General features: G+C 43.8%; 2 long non-coding RNA genes across 2 annotated transcripts; one reads left to right on the plus strand and one right to left on the minus strand.

Annotated features, from left to right (window-relative positions):
* Positions 1 to 4,611: 4,611 nt before the first annotated feature.
* On the plus strand, positions 4,612 to 12,073 carry LOC119873626. Its single transcript, XR_005365560.1, has 3 exons — positions 4,612 to 6,549; positions 11,412 to 11,557; positions 11,851 to 12,073. It is a non-coding gene; the product is annotated as an uncharacterized LOC119873626 (long non-coding RNA).
* LOC111097642 lies at positions 5,707 to 6,791 on the minus strand. Its single transcript, XR_005365555.1, has 3 exons — positions 6,731 to 6,791; positions 6,257 to 6,617; positions 5,707 to 6,048 (listed from the first exon to the last, which is right to left on the minus strand). It is a non-coding gene; the product is annotated as an uncharacterized LOC111097642 (long non-coding RNA).
* Positions 12,074 to 21,455: the final 9,382 nt, after the last annotated feature.

Genomic DNA, 21,455 nt, shown 5'->3' on the forward strand with positions numbered 1-21,455 from the left:
AGTTCTGATGCCTCCTGCTCCTTCCCAGGATTTGCACCTTGGGGTCTTGACCCCAGACCCAGAAGGCAGGCACATTGAAGGCATCTTGAAAAATAACAGTCACTCAGATGCAAAGGGATGAGACCAGGTAGTTTCAAAAAAGCAGAATTGAATCATCAGCCTGGATTATATATAACCTAATGAAATGGAGATTTAACCAACTATGCAGTGCTATGTGTAGATTAAGAGTGTTCATGAAGAAGGAATTGTCTGTCGGTCACTAGCTGGGAGGTGGGAGAGGGGTGGTAGGGGGAGACGCAGAAGAGAGAGCAGAAACTACAAGTAGAACTCAGGCACTGAAGGTCACCGGGACTGGGTTTAAATTCCGGCTCAGCCGTGTGATTTGGGCAGGCTCCTTATCTGTAAAATGGATTTCTTGATTAGACCCACTTTATTGTGAAGATTAAACATGATAGATAATTTATGAACAGTGCTTACCACAGTGTTTGACACATAGTAAGCACTCAGTACACCTTAGCTGTTTCTAGTCATTCATTCTAAAATTAAATTAAGGGGACGCCTGGGTGGCTCAGTGATTGAGTGTCTACCTTCAGCTCAGGTCAGGATCCCAGGGTCATGGGAGGGAGTCCCACATCAGGTTCCCTGCTTCTCCTCCTGCCCATGTCTCTCTCTCTCTCTTTCTCTCTCTCGTGATTATGAGATGAACAATCTTTTTAAAAAATTAAATCAAGAAGGGCTATTCTGGGCCCAACAAAGTTTGTCCTAAGTACTTGTCATCAAGGGAAGAATGGCTCATGAAGTTGGGTTCCTCCCACAAATACAAATGGGACTGGGTGGTGGGAGTGGCTATATATCCATTCCAAGGAATTATCGATTTAAATACCCTTCTAAAAATGTTGTCAGTGTTTGCAAGTACGCATTTTAATTTATATCGTACATTTAATAAAATCTGTTGTTGAAAAAAATTTTAGTAGCCAGTATTGGCAAGGATATGGAGAATTGGTATTTACATACACTGTTAGTGGGAATAGAGCATATAATAAATGTTTAGGTTCATACCAAATGCTTATAGAATTTGAAAATCCGGGACGCCTGGGTGGCTCAACGGTTGAGCGTTGAGCGTCTGCCTCTGGCCCAGGGCGTGATCCTGGGGACCCGGGATTGAGTCCCACATCGGGCTCCCTGCATGGAGCCTGCTTCTCCCTCTGCCTGTGTCTCTGCCTCTCTCTCTGTGTCTCTCATGAATAAATAAATAAAATCTTTAAAAAAAAAAAAGAATTTGAAAATCCTGGTATCTCTAGGATATGCAAGTGCACAGAAAAGGATAGGAGGAAGGATAGCTGCTGTTTCCTGCAGCATTATAATAGTTCCCCCCTCCATCCCAAAGGTAAACAAACCAGCAGCTCACCTCTAAGTTGTGAATGTTAAAAACAACAAAAAAACCAACTATGGATATGATTCCACTTAAATAAGTTTACAAAAGTATTCAAATTCACAGAGACAGAAAGAATGGTGATTGCTAGGGGCTGAGAAGAATGGTAAGATATTCTTTAATGGGTAGAGTGTTTCAGTTTGGTGAGATTAAAAAATTCTGGAGCTGGATGGTGGTGATGGTTGCATAGCTGTGTGAATGTACACAATGCCATTAAACTGCATTTAAAAATGGTTAAGATGAAAAAAAAATGGTTAAGATGTGGGGAGCCTGGGGGGCTCAGTCAAGTGTCTGACTTCATTTTGGCCCAGGTCATGAGCTCGACGCTATGACATCAAATTTGGCGTCAGGCTTCAAGCGCAGCTCTCTCTCTCAAATAAATCATTTTTTAAAAAAAAGTTAAGATGGGGGCAGCCCCGGTGGCCCAGCGGTTTAGCGCCTGCCTTCAGCCCAGGGTGTGATCCTGGAGACCCGGGATGGACTCCCGTGTTGGGCTCCCTGCCATGGAGCCTGCTTCTCTCCCTCTCCCTCTGCTTGTGTCTCTGCCTCTCTCTCTCTCTCTCTCTCTCTCTCATAAATAAAATCTTTAAAAAAAAAGTTAAGATGGTAAAATTTGTGTTATGTATTTTTGACCACAATTTATACAAAAAAATTTTAAATGGTTAAAATGGTAAATTTTATGTATTTTTTATCACACACACAAAAAAACAATAAGCAATGAAACAGTTATTTAAAAGTGAGTAGGTAGAGGATCCCTGGGTGGCACAGCGGTTTGGCGCCTGCCTTTAGCCCAGGGTGTGATCCTGGAGACCTGGGATCAAATCCCAAGTCGGGCTCCTGGTGCATGGAGCCTGCTTCTCCCTCTACCTATGTCTCTGCCTCTCTCTCTCTCTCTCTCTGTGTGTGACTATCATAAATAAATAAAAATTAAAAAAAAATAAATAAAAATAAAAGTGAGTAGGTAGGGGCGCCTGGGTGGTTCAGTGGGTTAAGCGTCTGCTTTCAGCTCAGGTCATGATCCCAGGGTCCTGGGATTGAGTCCTGTATAGGGGAGTTGGGCTGCTCAGCAGGGAGCCTGCTTCTCCCTCTCCCTCTGCCTGCCACTCCTCTTGCTTATGCTGTCTCTCTTTATGTCAAATAAATAAAATCTTAAAAAAAAAAGGTAGATAGATATGTACTACCATAAAAAGTTCTCCATATATTGCTAGAGACAAAAAGAAAATTAGAGAACAGCAGGTATAGAATGGCTCTATTTTTATAAATGTAATTAATAATAATGGAAGCTGAGAAAATATGTATGTCCCAAACTGTCAATGGGTGTTGGAGTAAGAGAAGTGTTATGGGGAGCTTTCATTCTACATTATAAATTTTTGTGGCTAATGAAGTCAGGATAAAAAGCATTTTTTTTATTTTTATTTATTTTTTTTAATTTTTATTTATTTATGATAGTCACAGAGAGAGAGAGAGAGAGAGAGAGGCAGAGACACAGGCAGAGGGAGAAGCAGGCTCCATGCACCGGGAACCCGACGTGGGATTCGATCCCAGGTCTCCGGGATTGCACCCTGGGCCAAAGGCAGGCGCCAAACTGCTGCGCCACCCAGGGATCCCAAAAGCATTTTTTTTAAAGCCTTAAATTATTCCTCTTTGATGTTAGGATACAGTTTCGTGTCCCAGAAATGGCCCTTGTCTACCTGTCTCCTTTCTTCCAAATTCCCTCCTTGCAGCAAAGTGGAATCATTTCTATACTCCTTGTGAGGTGCTTTCTCTATCCTTGGAACATTCACACATATTCCTTCTGTCTGAAACACTCACCACCACCACCCCCTTTTAACCAGCTAATTTTCAATCACCTTTCGGGTCTCTACACACCCCTTTTCCTGTAAAGGCCTTCCTGATCCCCCTGAATCCTGTTTGCAGACTTCTCCACTGTCATCCTATACTTTTGACTCACTTGCATTTTGCACTGTGTTATAGTCCTTGTTGGCCTTTTCTGGTGACAGCAAGATGACCGTGTTGTCCATCTCTCTCTCTCTCTCCTGGCTCCTAACTCAGGACCTGATGCATGGTAGGAACTCAACTCAAACTTCTTGAGCAGGGCAGCCCGGGTGGCTCAGTGGTTTAGCGCCTGCCTTCAGCCCAGGGCATGATCCTGGAGTCCTGGGATCGAGTCCCGCATCGGGCTCCCTTCATGGAGCCTGCTTCTCCCTCTGCCTGTGTCTCTGCCTCTCTCTCTCTCTCTCTCGATCTGTTTCTCAAGAATAAATAAATAAAATCTTTAAAAAAAAAAAAAAACTTCTTGAGCAAACAAATAGATTTGTCAATCTGGTCTGAGTGGGTGGATTTCCTTGCCCTTTCCTTTTATTCTACTGTAGCAACAAGGACACAGTCTATCTGGCCCTGAAAAGGACAGTCTATCTTAACTGTCTGTCCATCAGGTGCCAGGCAATCTTCCTTTCTTCTGGAATCTTGAATATCTTGAGCCAGATTCCTTATAACAGGAGAACAAGTGTTTATATTTATTAAAGATCTGGGAAGTCCAGGCTCTAAAGCAAGTAAAATGTCCTTCATGAGACCCCAACTAGGACAAAGGAAAGGCTTGAACTCAGGTTTTCCAACAGCATATTCAAGCCTGTTACCAACGAACCCTCAGGGCATGAAGCAGGTCTCCTACTTTCTCATGCCTCTGATAACTAATACACAAACCACTGCAGAATTCATAGCCAATGAGTGTCTGTGGAAGGAAGGAAGCAAAGAGGGAGGGAAGGAAGGAAGGAAGGAAGGAAGGAAGGAAGGAAGGAAGGAAGGAAGGAAGGAAGGAAGGAAGGTAGTTCTGTAGATAAATACATAATCAAACAGAAATATTCACAAAAAATTTTTTTTAGGTTGGCCTACCATGGAGCCCAACATGGGACTTGAACTCATTACCCGGGGATCAAGACCTGAGCTGAGATCATGATGTCAGACACTTATGATGCCTGGGTGGTTCAGCGGTTGAGTGTCTGCCTGTGGTCTGGGGCATGATCCCAGGGTCCCAGGATGGAGTCCCGCATCGGGCTTCTAGCAGGGAACCTGCTTCTCCCTCTGCGTATGTCTCTGCCTCTCTCTGTCTCTCATGAATATATAAATCTTAAATATATATATATATATATATATATATATATATATATATATAAAAATCTTTAAAAAAAAAAGATGTCAGACACTTAACCAACTGAGTTACCCAGGTGCCCCATCCCAAAATCTTTTCTATAAAATTAGAACACAGAGTGCCAAAGCCACAAAAGCAGCCACAGAACTTGTAACTTTCCATGTTGTTAGGTATGGTTTCCCACCATAAGGACTGAAGTGGATTAGAGAGCCTAAGTGCTAACAAGCAAGAACTTGCAATCTTTATACCCTGAACCAGCCTTTCCCAAAAATCCTCTCTGTGCCCAGCACTTTGCTGGGGACTGTGGATTCCAAGATGGAAAAACACTATTCCTGTCCTCTGGGCATGCCATCTAGTTGGAGAGAAGCCCATAGTGATAGTCACCAGACAGAGCGATGGAGGCTCTCTCAAGGCAAAGGAGGATGGATAATTCATGAGTGAAACACCTACCACTGTGCCTGGGTGTTGCTCACCAAGGCTGGAGCATATGCTAATGAGAGGACCCAGGCAGGAGAGGGTGCTGAAAAAGTGGCCCAGACAGTCCACAAAGGGCCATGTGTGCCATACTGGGAAGTTTGGACTGAGACCTGCTTTTTATTTGGAATTTGTGGTCATTTGATCTATAAATTAGAATGTATAGTAATTCGGTGGAATATTAAAATATGTTAGCAGTATTATAAATAAAAGTCTGATTGACTTCAAAATAAGAAAACCATGACCTAAAATTTGGTCCTTTGTATTCTAAAAGGGTTCTTCAAAGGATGGCAAAAAAGACAGACATGCAAATCAGATGTTTTCAATGGCTCGTACCCCTAAGCTGATGGTAACTATCGCCACAATGTGTGGGCCTATCAGACTGTGACTCTACCTAAATGATCTCAAAATAGCTCTGCTCTGCTCTCTGCGGCAGGCAAGCGTCTGCTCTATTCGGCAGTAGCTCATTCTTTACTATTGTTGCTATGTGACAAACTATTGGCTCTTACAGTTAATCTAAGCCTGCCAGGGAAGGAGGGCGGGCAGAGGGCTTTGGGAGAAGCATCTTTCCTAGAATCTAATGTAACAAACGTGTCCTGAGAATTTCCTAGGCACTCCTGTGGTACCTGGTCCTGAAGATACAGAGATCCAGTTCAGATCATTGAACATTTATTGAATAGCTCCTGTATGGAGGCACTGCGCTGGGCTCCAGCAATGCAATGATAAATAAAATTCACATGATTTCTGCCCTCAGCTTCTCGCAAACTAGTGATATATGCTCATAAACAGGAAACTATAATCTAATATACAAGATGCAATGATAGAGTCTTGGGTGCTAGGTGAACACTCAGATGGGGTGCTTTACATGGGTTCAGCTTTGGACATGGTGATGTGCTTGTGGGACACCCATATGGACATCTCCGATGGACAGATGGATATACAGGTCTATAGGGAACTCAGACTCAGTCTTTACCCTGGAGGAACTTGCTATTGACTGAAAGAGACAAATATAAATACAGAGATCAATTAAATGCTCACAATTACAATTCACACAAAGATGTTGGTACAACTACCTTGGCCTGAAAGTTTAGATGTCCCTCTAGGCAATAGCCTAGGAACTGAGTCTTGAATGATTCAGAGTGGCTATCCTGGTAAAACAAAACAAACCAAATCAACTAACAAACAAAAACAATAAGCCTTACCTGAAATAATTAAACAACTTTTTGGCCTGCAGTCCAGGCATAGGTAAGGGGAGAGTGCCCAGGAGGTGATACAGCAAACACCATAAAGCCCAGATCCTGGACTGTGGGTACTGGTGATCTGGTGATGTGGCTTATTGGGGAGCTAAATGTGTGGCATCAACTGATGACAAGAGACGTTCTGGAGTTATGAGGTCATAGAGGCATACAAAGCAGCAAACCCAGTGTTCCACAGATTGCCAACCTGAAAAACATCTTCTTCCATAGGACTTCAGATGCATCTCCCTGACACACAGGTGAAATATCTGCCTTGTCCTCCGTGCAGCCTCATTGCAGGTTTATTCTTTGCACTTCTATGATTCATCTTGGCATAAATCAAAGTCAGAATCAATTTCAGGATTGTGAGTTCAAGCCCTACATTGGGTGTGGAGATTACTTAAAATAAATCAATAAATAAAATTTTAAAAAGAGGAGCACCTGGATGGCTCAGTTGGTTAAGTGTCTGCCTTCAGCTCAGGTCATGATCTCAGGGTTCTGGGATTGAGCTCCCACAACAGGCTCCTTGCTCAAAGGGGAGTCTGCTTCTCCCTCTCCCTCTGCCACTCTTCCTGCTTGTGCTCTCGCTTGCTCTCTCTCTGTCAAATAAATAAATAAAATCTTAAAAAAAAAAAGAATTGGCACTTTGGCAAATAAAGGGTTAATTTATTTAATCCACATAGCTCTTGGGGTACCTGGGTGGCTCAGTTGGTCAAGCATCTGCTTTTGGCTTGGGTCATGATGCTGAGGTCCTGGGATCGAGTCCCACTTTGGGGTCTCTGCTCAGTGGGGAGCCTGCTTCTCCCTCTGCCTGCTGCTCTGCCTCCTTGGACTCTCTCTCTCTCTCTGTCAAATAAATAAATAAAATCTTTTTTAAAAATCCACAGAACTCTTGCATGTAGATAAGGAAAAAAAATAGAAAAGAAATTGGGCAAAAAAACTCACAAAACAATAAACCGTTATGGCTGACAAACCCTAAGGAGACTCCCCCAAATTCCCACTTCCTGATGTTTATGCCTCTAGTTGTAATCCCCTCTCTTTATGTGCAGACAGATTATATGACTTGCTTCTGATCAACAGAAGTGGTAAAGATGATAGGATATCACTTCCAGATCAAGTGTTGTATAAGACTGCGTCAAGACTTAGCCAATTAGGGAATCAAATCAAGAGATTCACTTGCTGGCTAGATGGAGTAAGCAGTCATGTTGAGGAAGCCAAGTGGTAAGAAACTGTGACTGGCCTCTAGGAAGTATAAGAGGCCAATAGCCAGCAGCAACAAAGCTGGGGCCAGTCATACCACTACAAGGAAATGAACTGTGCCAACTGTCTGAATGAGCTTGGAAGTAGATTCTTCCCCATTCAAGCCTCCAGATGAAATGCAGCCCAGTCAACACTTTGATTGCAGCCCTGGGAAAATCTGAGCTGAGGACCCAGCTAAGCAATGCCTGGACTGCTGACCTGTATAAACTGTGACATAATAAATGTCTGTATTGTTTAAGCCACTAAAGTTGTGATGACTAGTGGGACGCCTGGTGGCTCAACGGTTGGAGTCTGCCTTCAGCCCAGGGTGTGATCCTGGAGTCCCAGGATCAAGTCCCACATCAGGCTCCCTGCAGGGAGCCTGCTTCTCCCTCTGCCTGTGTCACTGCCTCCCTATCTCTGTGTCTGTCATGAATAAATAAATAAAATATTAAAAAAAAATTTTTGTGGTGACTTGTTATGTAGCAATAGGAAAATGATAGAAACAGGACTACCGGGCAGCCTGGGTGGCTCAGCGGTTTAGCGCCAACTTCAGCCCAGGGCGTGATCTTGGAGACCCCGGATTGAGTCCCACGTCGGGCTCCCTGCATGGAGCCTGCTTCTCCCTCTGCCTGTATCTCTGCCTCTCTCTCTCTCTCCCTCATGAATAAATAAATAAAATCTTTAAAAAAAAAAAAAGAAAAGAAACAGGACTAATTTTTCAAAAATGCAAATGTATTTTTAAGTAGGTAATATACTAACATGGTTTAATGCCTGGCTGGCTCAATCAGTGGAGAATGCAACTCTTGATCTTGGGGTGGTGAGTTTGAGTCCAATGTTGGGTGTAGAGATTACTTACAGTAAATAAATAAAATAAATTTTTAAAAATTTTAAAAGATTTTATTCCAGAGGGCATGGAGCCTACTAAAAAAATTAAATAAAAAAGCAACTGTTCTCTAAATTGTAATATACATCATATATACAGAGGAGTGTGTGAAACATATACAGTTTAAAGACAGAGCTAACACTTGCGTAATCATCATGCAGGCCATGAAATGAAATATAGCCAGTATTTAGCAGCTCCGCCCATGGCTGCGTGGCCTCTCCTATCACATATCCGTTGCTTCTCAGAAGCATAACCACTACACTGATTTCAGTCACTTGCCTTTTTAATATAGTGTTCCCTCGTATGTACACATCATCAGACATTGTAGAATAATTTTACCCATTTTTTGACCTTTATATAAAGCAAATCATACTCCTTTTGTGATGTACCTATTTAGCTCAACATTGTTATGCATCCCAGCCATGTTGATGCATGAAGTTGTGATTTGTTCATTCTATTGCTGTAGGCTTTTCCACTGTACTAAAAAATCACAATTTTTATTTTTCTGTTTTACTATGAATGGACATTTTTTAAAAAGATTTTATTTATTTATTCATGAGAGACACACAGAAAGAGAGAGAGAGGCAGAGACACAAGCAGGCTCCATGCAGGGAGTCTGACGTGGGACTGGATCCCAGGTCCCCAAGATCATGCTCCGGGCTGAAGGCAGCACTAAACCGCTGAGCCACCCGGTCTGCCCTATGAATGGACACTTTAAGCCTTTGCATTTTTGTTCTATTAGGAACGGTTCTGCTCTGAACTGGTGCACATGGGCAAGGCTCTCTCAAGGAGTATAGGTCCTAGGACTGGAATTTCTGGGATATAGGGCATGCATAACTTCAGTTTTTCTGAGTAGTTTACCAATTTACACTCCTGCCAGCAGTGCATGAGAGTTCCTATCATCCCATATCATCCCACTTCATTGACATTTGATATCATCATATTCCTTAATTTTATTTATTTATCTACTTATTTATTTTTATGATTTTGTTTATTTATTTGAGACACAGAGAGCAAGAGCTAAGAGAAGGGGCAGAGGAAGGGGGGAAGCAGGGCTCATGTTCAAGGATAATCAAGGTAACATTTTTATTTATAATAGCAAAAGAGGGATCCCTGGGTGGCGCAGCAGTTTAGCGCCTGCTGTTGGCCCAGGGCGTGATCCTGGAGACCTGGGATCGAATCCCACGTCGGGCTCCCGGTGCATGGAGCCTGCTTCTCCCTCTGCCTGTGTCTCTGCCTCTCTCGCTCTCTCTGTGTGACTATCATAAATAAAAATTTAAAAAAAGGGATCCCTGGGTGGCGCAGCGGTTTAGCGCCTGCCTTTGGCCCAGGGCGTGATCCTGGAGACCTGGGATCGAATCCCACGTCGGGCTCCCAGTGCATGGAGCCTGCATCTCCCTCTGCCTGTGTCTCTGCCTCTCTCTCTCTCTCTCTCTCTCTCTCTTTGTGTGTGTGACTATCATAAATAAATAAAAATTTAAAAAAAAATTAAAAAAAAATAATAGCAAAAGATTGAAAACAAATTAAATACCCAGTGGCTGAAGACTGCTTGAGTAATTTACGATACAAATTTACAAGCGTACACTAATGCAGATTTTTTTTTTAAGTTTTATATAGGCTGGAAAGGAGGATCTTCCAAGATATATTGTTAAGTGAGATAATAGGCAGGTGTTGAATACTATGTATAGTATGATACCACACCCATCGTGAGTATGCATATATCCTTGTATTTGCATAGAATATACTGGAAGGAGCCTCAAGAAAATAGATATAGTGATTGGGGAATCAGGGTGGAGGGAGACTTTTTTTCCAGATGTTCCTTTGTACCTTTTGGATTTTCTACTAGTTGCATATATTACCTATTAAAAGTAAATTAAACAATTTAAAAATGTATTGAGCTCCTATTATGGGGCATACCTGTGCTAATTCTTAGAAATATGGTGGTGAACAAAATAGAGACCTTGCTCTATGGAGCTCCTAGCCCAGTGAAGAGAGATGCTCACTGAAAACAATCACTGAAACCATCACTGCGGTGACATGTGATGAGTGCTGGCATAGGGGACATTGGAGGCACTTTGGAGGAAAGTGATGCCCAGCAGGGACATCCATCAGAGTTTTAGAGGTAAGCAGGCAGGCTGATGTTTGCGTGGGGAGCAGAAAGAAGAGGGAGCCAGCCAGTGGAGGTGGCTGGCAGAGAGCAGAGGCTCCAGCAGAGGAAACAGCATTTGTGGAGGGAGAGTAGAGTTCTGTCCATTTGAGGAACTGAAAGAAGTTCAGCTCGGCCGGAAGTTGACAGAGCTGAGTCGGTTTTCAGAAAAAGCCACATGAGAAATATGGAGAAAGGATTTAAAGAGGGCAAGAATGGAGTCAAGAAGACAGGTTAGGAAGCTTCTGTAGTCATTAGACAATAGAGGACCAGAAGCTGGATTAGGAGGTGGCAGTGAGGACAGAGAGGATGGGACAGATTCAAGAGATATTGAGAATGTAGGATCTACAAACTTAGTACTTGGATGATGGGTGAAGGAGGGAGAGGATCGTTATAATAGTAAAGACTAATATTTGGTAAGTATTTACTATGTGGTTATACCTGCCCAGCATTTGGTGTGATTCTATCATTCAGTGACCTGGGGAGGTAGGTACTGCTATGATGAGAGTCTACAGATTTAATGTCTGAGAAGGTGCAGGAACTTGGTTGAGGACACATAGGTATTATGTGGCAGAACCAGCAGTTGAAGCCATTTACTTGGCCGCCACATTCATGCTTTTAACCTATCTTTCTTTTTTTAAGATTTATTTTATGTATTTTTGAGAAAGAGAGAGCAAGCAGGGAGAGGAGCAGCAGGAGAGGGAAAGAATCCCAAGCAGACTCCCAACTGAGTGTGGAGCCCCACTGGGGGCTCAATCTCATGACCCTGAGATCATGACCTGAGCTAAAACCAAGAGTTGGATGCTTAACTGACTAAGCCACTCAGGTACTCCTCTTAACTTGTCTCTTAGAGGTGACTCCCAGCTTCCAGGTTTGGGCAACTCAGTGGTGAATGATGGTATGTATTGAGAGAAAACACAAGAGAGGAAGAAGGTTCAAGGACGAAAATGGGCATCTGACTCTTCTAGCTTAAGGTCCCTGCAAGACACCGGAGTAGGTAAGCAAAATAGGCAGTTTTATATCTAGAAGCAGAGAAAGTTCTGGACTGGAATTTGGGCATCATCAGCATACAAATAGTGCCCGAGAGCAAAGGAGTGGATGAAACTAGACCATGACAAAGGAGCCAGTAGAGGTTTTTGTTTAGCGGGGAAGTCACATGATTAAATCTTATTTCTAGGAAGATAAGTCTGGCAGCAGTGTGAAAGACTGACTGGAGAATGCTGGTGGCAGAAGAATCTTGAAGACATAAGTAGCAGAAAATCCAACACGTGCATTCATTCTTTCCTTTAGTTATCTTCCAAGCATCGCCAGACACTTTGTGTGAGGTACCACCAAGCCTAGAGAACACAGAGACAAACCAGAACCTGTCCTTGACCTTGTGGAACTTCAGGGCCAGGAAAGAGTGAAATTAGTGAGCCTTATGAGAAGAGTAGGGGAACACAGGACACTGTGGGAACACAGAGAAGGGAAGGGAGACAAATCCACCTTGTGCAAGAGGTTCCTCAGTAGAAGATGTGGCTGGAGGTAAGTCTCGATGAACAACTAAATGTCCTCTCCATGAGTAACAGGCAGAGCATTGCAGGCAGAGCCAGCAGGGTGGGTGAAAATACTGCTACCTTAACATCATGACTTCCGTAACTGCAAAGGGGTTAGTGAGACTGGGCAATGGGTGGATGCATGGGGAAGGAAGATAGATAAGGCTGGAGATCTGGATAAGATCCTGAAAAGTTGGGTTCTTAACCAAGGAGTTTGAATTCTATCCTGAAAATAGTGATGAGACATCAGGGATATGCAGAGAAATCATATGATCAGATTTGCCCTTTAGAAAGATCCCTGTTCCCTGTGTGGCGCAGCGGTTTGGCGCCTGCCTTTGGCCCAGGGTGCGATCCTGGAGACCCGGGATCGAATCCCACGTCGGGCTCCCGGTGCATGGAGCCTGCTTCTCCCTCTGCCTGTGTCTCTGCCTCTCTCTCTCTCTCTCTGTGTGACTATCATAAAAAAAAAAAAAAAAAAGAAAGATCCCTGTCACTGCAAAGTGGAGGAGAATGGGCCGGAGGAGGCCCAAAGACAAGCAAGGAGGATAAGTAGGAGAATGTTGCAGTGAGAGTAAAGAAAGATTGGTTGCAATGATCCAAGTAGAAATATTAAGGACTGGAACTGAGGTATATGTACTACTCAGCTTTCTCTAAGTTGTGCTGCATAACAAACAGCTTTATAGTCTCATGGGTCCCATGGCATTTGGCAATTTAAACTTATTTTTATGCTCATATAATAAGGAGGTTGCAGATTAGCTATCACTCTGCTAGACTCAGCTACCTGTGTCTTTTCATTTTGGAATCCAGGTTGAAGGAATAGCCACTATTTGGAACATTTTTTCATAGTAAAGGACTAGTGCAAATGTACCCCAGCCAAATCCTATAATTGCATTTAAGATTCTGGTTGAGGGTGGCAAAGTTCCCATATATTCACAGCCCATTGACCCAGAGCATATCATGTGGCAAAATCCAAAGTTAATAGGCCAGGGAAACATGTTAAGAGTTGGAGGAAATGAATCCTTGTGAGCACATAGGATAGTTTCTAGTGGGACACCTAAGTGGCTCAGCAGTTGAGTGTCTGCCTTCGGCTCAGGGTGTGATCCTGATCCTGGGTCTAGGGATCGAGTCCCACATCTGGATCCTTGCAGAGAGCCTGCTTCTCCCTCTGCCTGTGTCTCTGCCTCTCTCTCTCATTCTCTCTCTCTCGAATAAATAAATAATTTTTTTTTTAAAAAAAGGATAGTTTCTAGCAGCTGGTTGTTGAGGACTGAAAGGAAAAATGGATTTGATGGGATTTGAGGGATGTGCCAAGGATCCACCTCAGGTGGTTAAATTGAAGGTTGGTACCACTGAACAAGAAAAAGGATTGGGGAAGAGGAACTTTGTAGTAGATGATGCCCAGCATCACACCTGTTTTCTTGTGATCATGGTACCCTCGTTTTGCTTTTAGGGAACCATTCTTTCTCCACTCTCAACCATTCTGCTCTGGGTGAAACTTCAACTCCCTTACCAAGGATGTATGTTACCTCATCCTTAGCCAATGAGAACATACTGGACTCTTGAACACACTGATTGGTTCAAGTGAAAGTTCAGAGCACACACATAGCCAATCAGAGCCCCTGAGTCTCCATTTTAGGTCTTTAATCTGTGGATTTGAATGAGAAAGTCCAGAATTCTGGCAGCATAAAGAGAATAGAACATAGGAATTTAGGAATGGAGTCAACACAGAGGAAGCAGGGCAGGGAGGAGGTAGGAAGTTAGTTTCTGGTGACATCACCTGAACTTTGACCAAGCCATATGTAGAACAACCCCAGGAAAATAATAATTCTAGGGATCAGAAACCTGGAGGAAAAAGCTAGAGAAAGAATAGTTTATGAATGTTAGAATAATACAAGCAAGAAATAATGAGGGACTAAATAAATCAGTGGCTTTGGCAATGGATGGAAACACTGAATAAGAAGCATATCTGAAGACTATGGAATTTATTGGCTCACAGCATGTGTGTGTGGGGGCGAGTAATGGAGAGAAAGGGGAAGATGAAGACCTGCTAGTAAGTATATAGTGAGGAAAATTTAGGGAGATGGTGAAAACATTGAGGTCAAGAGTATAGAAAATGGGTGCACACTTGAGGGTCAAAGAACAGATTCCATTTTGGACACGTTAAATTCGAGGTGCCGATTACAGATAGTAATACTGACACAGAGCATGATAAATAGGTCGAGAATGGGGATGTAGGCATGGAAAATGTCAACATATAGTTAAGAGTTGCAGCTAAAAGGTGAACATGCTTTCCCAGAGAACACTGATGAAGCCAAAATGGAAGAGTCATGGACCTTGGGGAAGCACACTCATTTAAGGAGGTGGCAGTGAATGCAGAGCGATGAAAAGACAGAGAAGCATGGTCATTGAGAAGGGAAAGGTGAAGGGCTGTAGAGGCCAAGGAATAAGGGAGTCCCCAGCAGTAGGAGGTTTTCATAACACTTCCCTCTCCCATGCGCTCTACATCTGAACCATTGGCAAAGGTGATCAATTCGATTTTTTTTTATTTATTAAGAGATTTTATATTTATTCATGAGAGATACAGGCAGAGGGAGAAGCAGGCTCCATGTAGGGAGCCCGCTGTGGGACTTGATCCCAGGTCTCCAGGATCACACCCTGGACCAAAGGCAGGCACTAAACTGCTGAGCCACCCAGGGATTCCTTCCTATCAATTCTATTTTAAAAACGTGTTTCAGATCCCTCCACTTACCTCCATCCCCATTACCAGCATGTGGTCTAAGCCACTATTTCACCTGCATTACAAGACTTCTCCACTGGTTTCCCTGCTTCTACTCTTGCCCTCATTTCAAATCCATTCTCTATACAAAAGCCAGAGTGATAAATAACATCTTTAAAATAAATAAATAAATAAATTTGGGGAATCCCTGGGTGGCTCAGCAGTTTGATGCCTGCCTTAGGCCCAGGGCATGATCCTGGAGACCCAGGATCGAGTCCCACATCGGGCTCCCTGCATGGAGCCTGCTTCTCCCTCTGCCTATGTCTCTGCCTTTCTCTTTCTCTCTCGAATAAATAAATAACATCTTTAAAAAAAACAAAAACAAAAGCCAGAGTGAAATTTTATTTTTATTTTTTATTTTTTTAAAGTATTTTATTTATTTATTCATGATAGACATAGAGAGAGAGAGGCAGAGATAGAGGCAGAGGGAGAAGCAGGCTCCATGCCAGGAGCCTGATGCAGGACTCGATCCCAGGACTCCAAGATTGCGCCCTGGGCCAAAGGCAGGCACGAAACCGCTGAGCCACCCAGGGATCCCCCGGAGTGGACTTTTAGAAAATGTAGTTCAAATCATATCACTCTACGCTCAAAGCCCTCCAAAGGCCTCCTACTGCTCTTAGAATGAAGCCCATAGGGAACCCTGGTGGTGCAGCGGTTTAACCTGCCTTTGGCCCAGGGCGCGATCCTGGAGACCCGGGATCAAGTCCCATGTCGGGCTCCCGGTGCATGGAGCCTGCTTCTCTCTCTGCCTGTGTCTCTGTCTCTGTCTCTCTCTCTTTCTCTGTGACTATCATAAGTAAATAAAAATTTTAAAAAAATTAAAAAAAAAAAAAGAATGAAGCCCATAGATGACTAGGAACTATTGGAAGACTTTAAGTAGGGGAGTGACATAATCAAATTTGAGAATTTGAAAAGCATTTTGGAAAGTCACTCTAATTGCTAGGTGGAGGGGAGAGAGAAGAGGAGCAGAGAGTATAGTGAGAGCAAATGAGAGGGGCTGGGTTTGGGGAATATTTAGGCAATTGAGTCTATAAGATTGGTGGTTGACTGGCTGGTTACATGTGTGGTTGAGGTTTCCAGTTAGCGGACACTAGTGCTATAACCAGTAAAAGGAGAGAGGGAGATGAGGCAGTGATATCAGGCAGCCGACACAGCTGGTATACATACATACACAAACTGATATAACTTAAAATTTAAGGTCACCCCTCTCCCTGGGCCTTCAACAATGCTGAGAACATTATGGAGCATCTCTGGTCAGCTCTCTTGCCCACTCTGCATAGGCCAATTGCTCTTGTGATTAACTGTGTGCTCCCCTGGTCTTCCTCTTTCACTCTCAGTAGATGGCCTCACTTCCTACCCCACAAAGATAAAGCTTCAGCAGACAACTGGTTCATGTCTGTACTATCAAATCCCCCAAACCTGTATGCCTCTGGTGCCTATCCCAACTTCCAGTTTCAATAGTGTGGCAGAATGAACCAAATCCTCCTGAGATTGGAGAAGAAATTTGAGAATCAGAGAAGATCTAGTTCAGAATGGGGCCATCCTTCCGTGGTGGCTTAGATGGGGACATTTTCCTACAATTATTTTTATGAAAAAATCCCCAGGAGAAGAACAAATGCATTGTTGGGAACAAACACTAGGAAATCTGTATCATTTCTCAAGGAACAGGGCAAAATCCTATCAAGAGGAGGAAATTGGGGATCTCTGGGTGGCTCAGCGGTTTCGTGCCTGCCTTTGGCCCAGGGCGCAATCCTGGAGTCCCGGGATCGAGTCCCGCATCAGGCTCCTGGCATGGAGCCTGCTTCTCCCTCTGCCTGTATCTCTGCCTAGATACTCTCCTCTCCATACTGACTAGACAGTATGGAGTTGCAAGAAAGTAAATTATAGGGTGATAAGGTAAGTTTGCCCTTTGGTAACTGAGTGAAACAGTCACAACTACTACTGATACAGAGCAATCAAATTAACAAGGAAATGCCTAAAATTTCACACCCCCGTAAGAGTCCACAGCTCCCTCTTACCCTAATTGTCTTGGAAAGCAGTAGATGCCCTAGCAGAGAAAGGCTCTACTGACATCTAGTAGGAATGTGCCAGGAGGAAAATGGTGTGGTACTGCTCTCCTGTCAGGAGAGATGGAGAGTCTCAAGAGGCTGAGTGGGGCTCAAAGTGAGACAGGGTTTATGGAGAAGGCTCCTGGAAGTACCAAAGAAGTGAGAGGGGGGAATGAGGGAAGATCCCCAGGCCAGGAAGGGGAGGCCTTTACTCCTTCTGTCTTACTTTCTGGGTCTTCTTCCTCTGCCTTTAAGATGCTGAGTTCCCTGGGACACCTGGATAGCTCAAAGCTTGAGCATCTGCCTTCAGCTCAGGGTGTGATCTCGGGGTCATCTGAGTCCTGCATCAGGCTTCCTGCAGGGAGCCTGCTTCTTCTCCCTCTGCCTATGTCTCTGCCTCTGTGTGTGTGTGTTTCATGAATAAATAAATAAAATCTTAAAAAAAAAAAAAAAAAGATGCTGAGATTCCCCATATCTCAGTCCCTGGCCTTCTGATACCATATCCTATCCCCGGGCAGGCTGTAGGTGCCATCTCTACATACGTTCAGAGAATGTTTGTTGAATGAGTCTGTGAATAAATGCAGGTGAAGATTTCTGGAGAAGATGATATTGGGGGCTTGTGTCCCTCCCGAATTCTTAATGCCCTCACTCCCAGTATCTCAGAAGGTAGCTCTATTTGGAGACAAGATCTTCAAAGAGGTGATAAAGTTAAAATGAGACTGTAGATTGAGGCCCTAATCTAACATGACTGGTGTCTTAATAAGAGAAACAGATACGGGGCACCTGGGTAGGCTCAGTGGTTGAGCATCTGCCTTCAGCTCAGGTCATGATCCTCTGGTCCTGGGAGCTTGCTTCTCCCTCTGCCTGTGTCTCTGCCTCTCTCTCTGGGTCTCTCATGAATAAATAAATAAAATCTTAAAAAAAAAAAAAAAAAGTGAGACAGGTACCAGGGATTGGAGCACACATGAAAAAAAAGCCCTGTAAGGACCCAGAGAAGGCAAAAGTGATACTGTGAAATAAGAAATATATATTTGGTCTTTGTCCCCAGTTCCTGCCACAGAGCTCCTAAAACCCTTGGAATTTCCTGAGTGATGGGAGTGAGAGGACGATCTTTTGTTATTCTTAATTAGCTTCCTTTCAACCACACCTGAGTTTATGCGAATACGGTGGCTCCTGGTGCACCCCTAGCCCCTAGTAGGCTTCAGGATCCTCCCCTGCCAAAGGATCCAACCATGTGATTGGAGGGTTGGAACTTTCAGCTCCACCCCATCCCCCACTCCTGGGGAGGAGAGAAGTGTTGGAGATAGATTTAATCACAATGGGCCAATAATTTAATCAATCATGCCTCTGCAGTGGAACTTCCATAAAAATGCTAAATGATGGGGCTTGTAGAGCTTCTGGATTGGTGAACACATCCAGGTGCTGGGGTGGGCAGAGAGGGCATGGAAGCTTCAAGCCCCTCCTCCCATATCCTGCCCTATGCACCTCTTCCACTTGCCTGTCCCTGAGTCATATCCTTTATAATAAACAGATGATAGGAAGTAAAGTGGCTTTTCTAAGTGAGCCATCCTAGCAATTTATTGAACCTGAGGACAGGGTTGTGGGATCCCCCAATTTATAGCCTCGGTCAAAAGCACAGGAGGCCTGAGAATTGTGTTTGGTTTCTGAAGTAGAGGGCAACCTCTCACATGGGACCCAGCCCTTAATCCATGGCATCTGATTCTAACACCGAGTAGTTAGTGTTAGAATTGAATTGAATTGTTGGACACCCAATTGGCCCAGAGAGTTGGGGCTTTTTTTTTTAATATGTTTTTTTTAAATGTTTCATTTATTTACTTGATACAGAGCACAAAGGGAGAGGGAGAAGCAGACTCCCCACTGAGCAGGGAGGCTGACAGGGAACTTGATCCCAATATCCTGGGATCATAATTCAAGCTGAAGGCAGACCTTTTTTTTTTTTTTTTTTTAAAGATTTTATTTATTTATTCATGAGAGACACACACAGAGAGAGAGAGAGAGAGAGAGGCAGAGACACAGGCCAAGAGAGAAGCAGGCTCCATGCAGGGAGCCCAACGTGGGACTCAATCCCAGGACTCCAGGATCATGTACTGACCCAAAGGCAGGCACTAAACCGCTGAGCCACCCAGGGATCCCTGAAGGCAGACCTTAACCAATTGAGCCACCCAGGTGCCCCTGGAGGGAGAGTTGGATTTTGGTTTAGAAAAAACAAAACAGGGCAGCCCTGGTGGCTTGGCGGTTTAGCGCCGCCTTCAGCCCAGTGCGTGATCCTGAAGATCCAGGATCGAGTCCCACGTCAGGCTCCCTGCATGGCGCCTGCTTCTCCCTCTGCCTGTGTCTCTGCCTCTATCTCTCTTTCTGTGTCTCTCGTGAATAAATAAAATCTTTCCAAAAAACCCCAATAAATATACATGTGATGTTATGAAAATTGTTCAGATTGGCCCCCTGTAAAACAGAGAGCAGTCTCAACAGACACCAAACCTGCCAACACCTTGATCGTGGACTTCTAGCCTCCAGAACTGTGAGAAAATAAATTTCTGTGATTTAAGGCATTCAGCCTATGGTATTTTGTTATGACAGCCCTAGCTAATGAACACAGGTGAGGAAGCCCTGGGATAGGTGGAAGGACCACGAACAGATGGTAGCAAGCATGTTGGATATGTGGGGTCTCAACCTTCGAGTGGGCTCTGGGCTGGATAAAAAGACTGTTGGGCAAAGCGTGATATCATCTGTTGTCTCTGTTTCCCATGGCGACTATGGAAAGGGAGAAGAAAGTCATCACCATTTATATTCAGTCTGGAAGGATGCTGTTGCTTGACTTCTCAGTGTTCAGGTCCCCCTTCCTCCTTCCAACCAGAACCCTGGTTTTGCTCAGGCATTTGCACCTCCCTAGGCAGCCCATGAGAATCTTGGGAATCTGACCCCATTCCTAGCTCTGGCATTTGGTCCTGTTTAGTTTGAGCCAGCATGGGAAATTCATTTTTCCAGTGAGTGATTAGTTCCAGAATTTAGGCTTTAAGCTAATCATCTCAAACCATCCCTCTGGTCACTGTCACATTCTAGGGGTTGGCAGAGACTGTCGGTAATCTCCAATTTTCCTTCTTTGTGTAGAACTCTCAATTTTTAGCCAGATGTGGGCCACCCTCCCCATAAAGACTATATTTCCAGCACCACTTTTTTTTTTTTTTTTTTTTTTTTTTTTTATTTCCAGCACCACTTGCAACTAGGTGTGGTCATGGAGTGTTGACCAATCAATATAAATATGATTGGTGAAGGCAAATTTTGAGAAGTATCCTTCAAGAGGGATGGTATAATTGTCCATTGCTGCATAAAAAACTGTCCCAAAGCCAAGTGGCTGAAAACAACAAATATTTGTCTCTTGAAGTTTTCTGTGGGTTAAGAATCCAGGAGTGACTTAGCTCCTGGTGGTTCTTTCTGGTGAGGCTCTAATCAAGGTATCAGATGGGGCTCCAGTCACCTAAAGGTTCCACGAGAGGGGGGTTTGCTTCTGAGCTCATTCCTGTGGCTCTGAGCAGAGGAAGGATCCATTTCCAAATTTACTAACGTGGGGCTCTGTGCAGGACTGCCTCATGACAGCAGCTAGATTTCCCCAAAGTGGGCATCAAGAGAAAGTGAAAGAAAACACCCAAGATAGAACCACCATCTTTTTATGAACTAATCTTGGAAGTAACATCCTACTACTTCTCTTGTATTCCATTCCTTAGTAGCAAATAAGTAAAAGAGTGCAGCCCATGCTTGAGGAGAGAGAATTAAACAAAGATGTGGGATCCCTGGGTGGCGCAGTGGAGGATCCCTGGGTGGCGCAGTGGTTTAGCGCCTGCCTTTGGCCCAGGGCATGATCCTGGAGACCCGGGATCGAATCCCACATTGGGCTCTTGGTGTATGGAGCCTGCTTCTCCCTCTGCCTGTGTCTCTGCCTCTCTCTCTCTCTCTCTCTGTGTGACTATCATAAATAAATAAATAAATTTATAAAAAAAAAAAAAAACAAAGATGTGAATATTGGGAGGCAGGGATAACTGGGCACCATTATCCACAGTGGGAATGTGTTCACCTCTTTACCTTTTCTTACCTTTACCTTTTCTTTTTCTAGCCTGCTGACTAGAAAAGAGAACTAGAGGCTGGAATTCAAGCAGCTGTCTTGTACCATGAGGTGATCTTGGGAATGGAAGGTGTGAATGGTGCAGCAAAAGGATAGAAGGAGCAGCCAGGGTCCCTGACATTGTGGAGAGCCATTCCTTCCATAGGCTGTGTGTCTCTTGGCTTTTATTTATTTTGTTTAAGCCATTGTTATTTTGTATTTTCCATTTCTGGCAGCCAAACCTTATCCAGTGTGATCCAGGTCTTTAGGGTGGCCCTGGAAACTACTCTGGTTGGTAAAAGAGCTGGTTTCTTATCATGTTTATGCTTCAGATATGATAATTACAAGAATTTGTTCTCTTTAAAAAAAAAAGATTTTATTTATTTGAAAGAGAGAGAACACACACGATACACAAGTGT

The sequence above is a fragment of the Canis lupus genome, chromosome 10, assembly GCF_011100685.1.
Source record: "Canis lupus familiaris isolate Mischka breed German Shepherd chromosome 10, alternate assembly UU_Cfam_GSD_1.0, whole genome shotgun sequence".
Taxonomy (NCBI): Eukaryota; Metazoa; Chordata; class Mammalia; order Carnivora; family Canidae; genus Canis; species Canis lupus.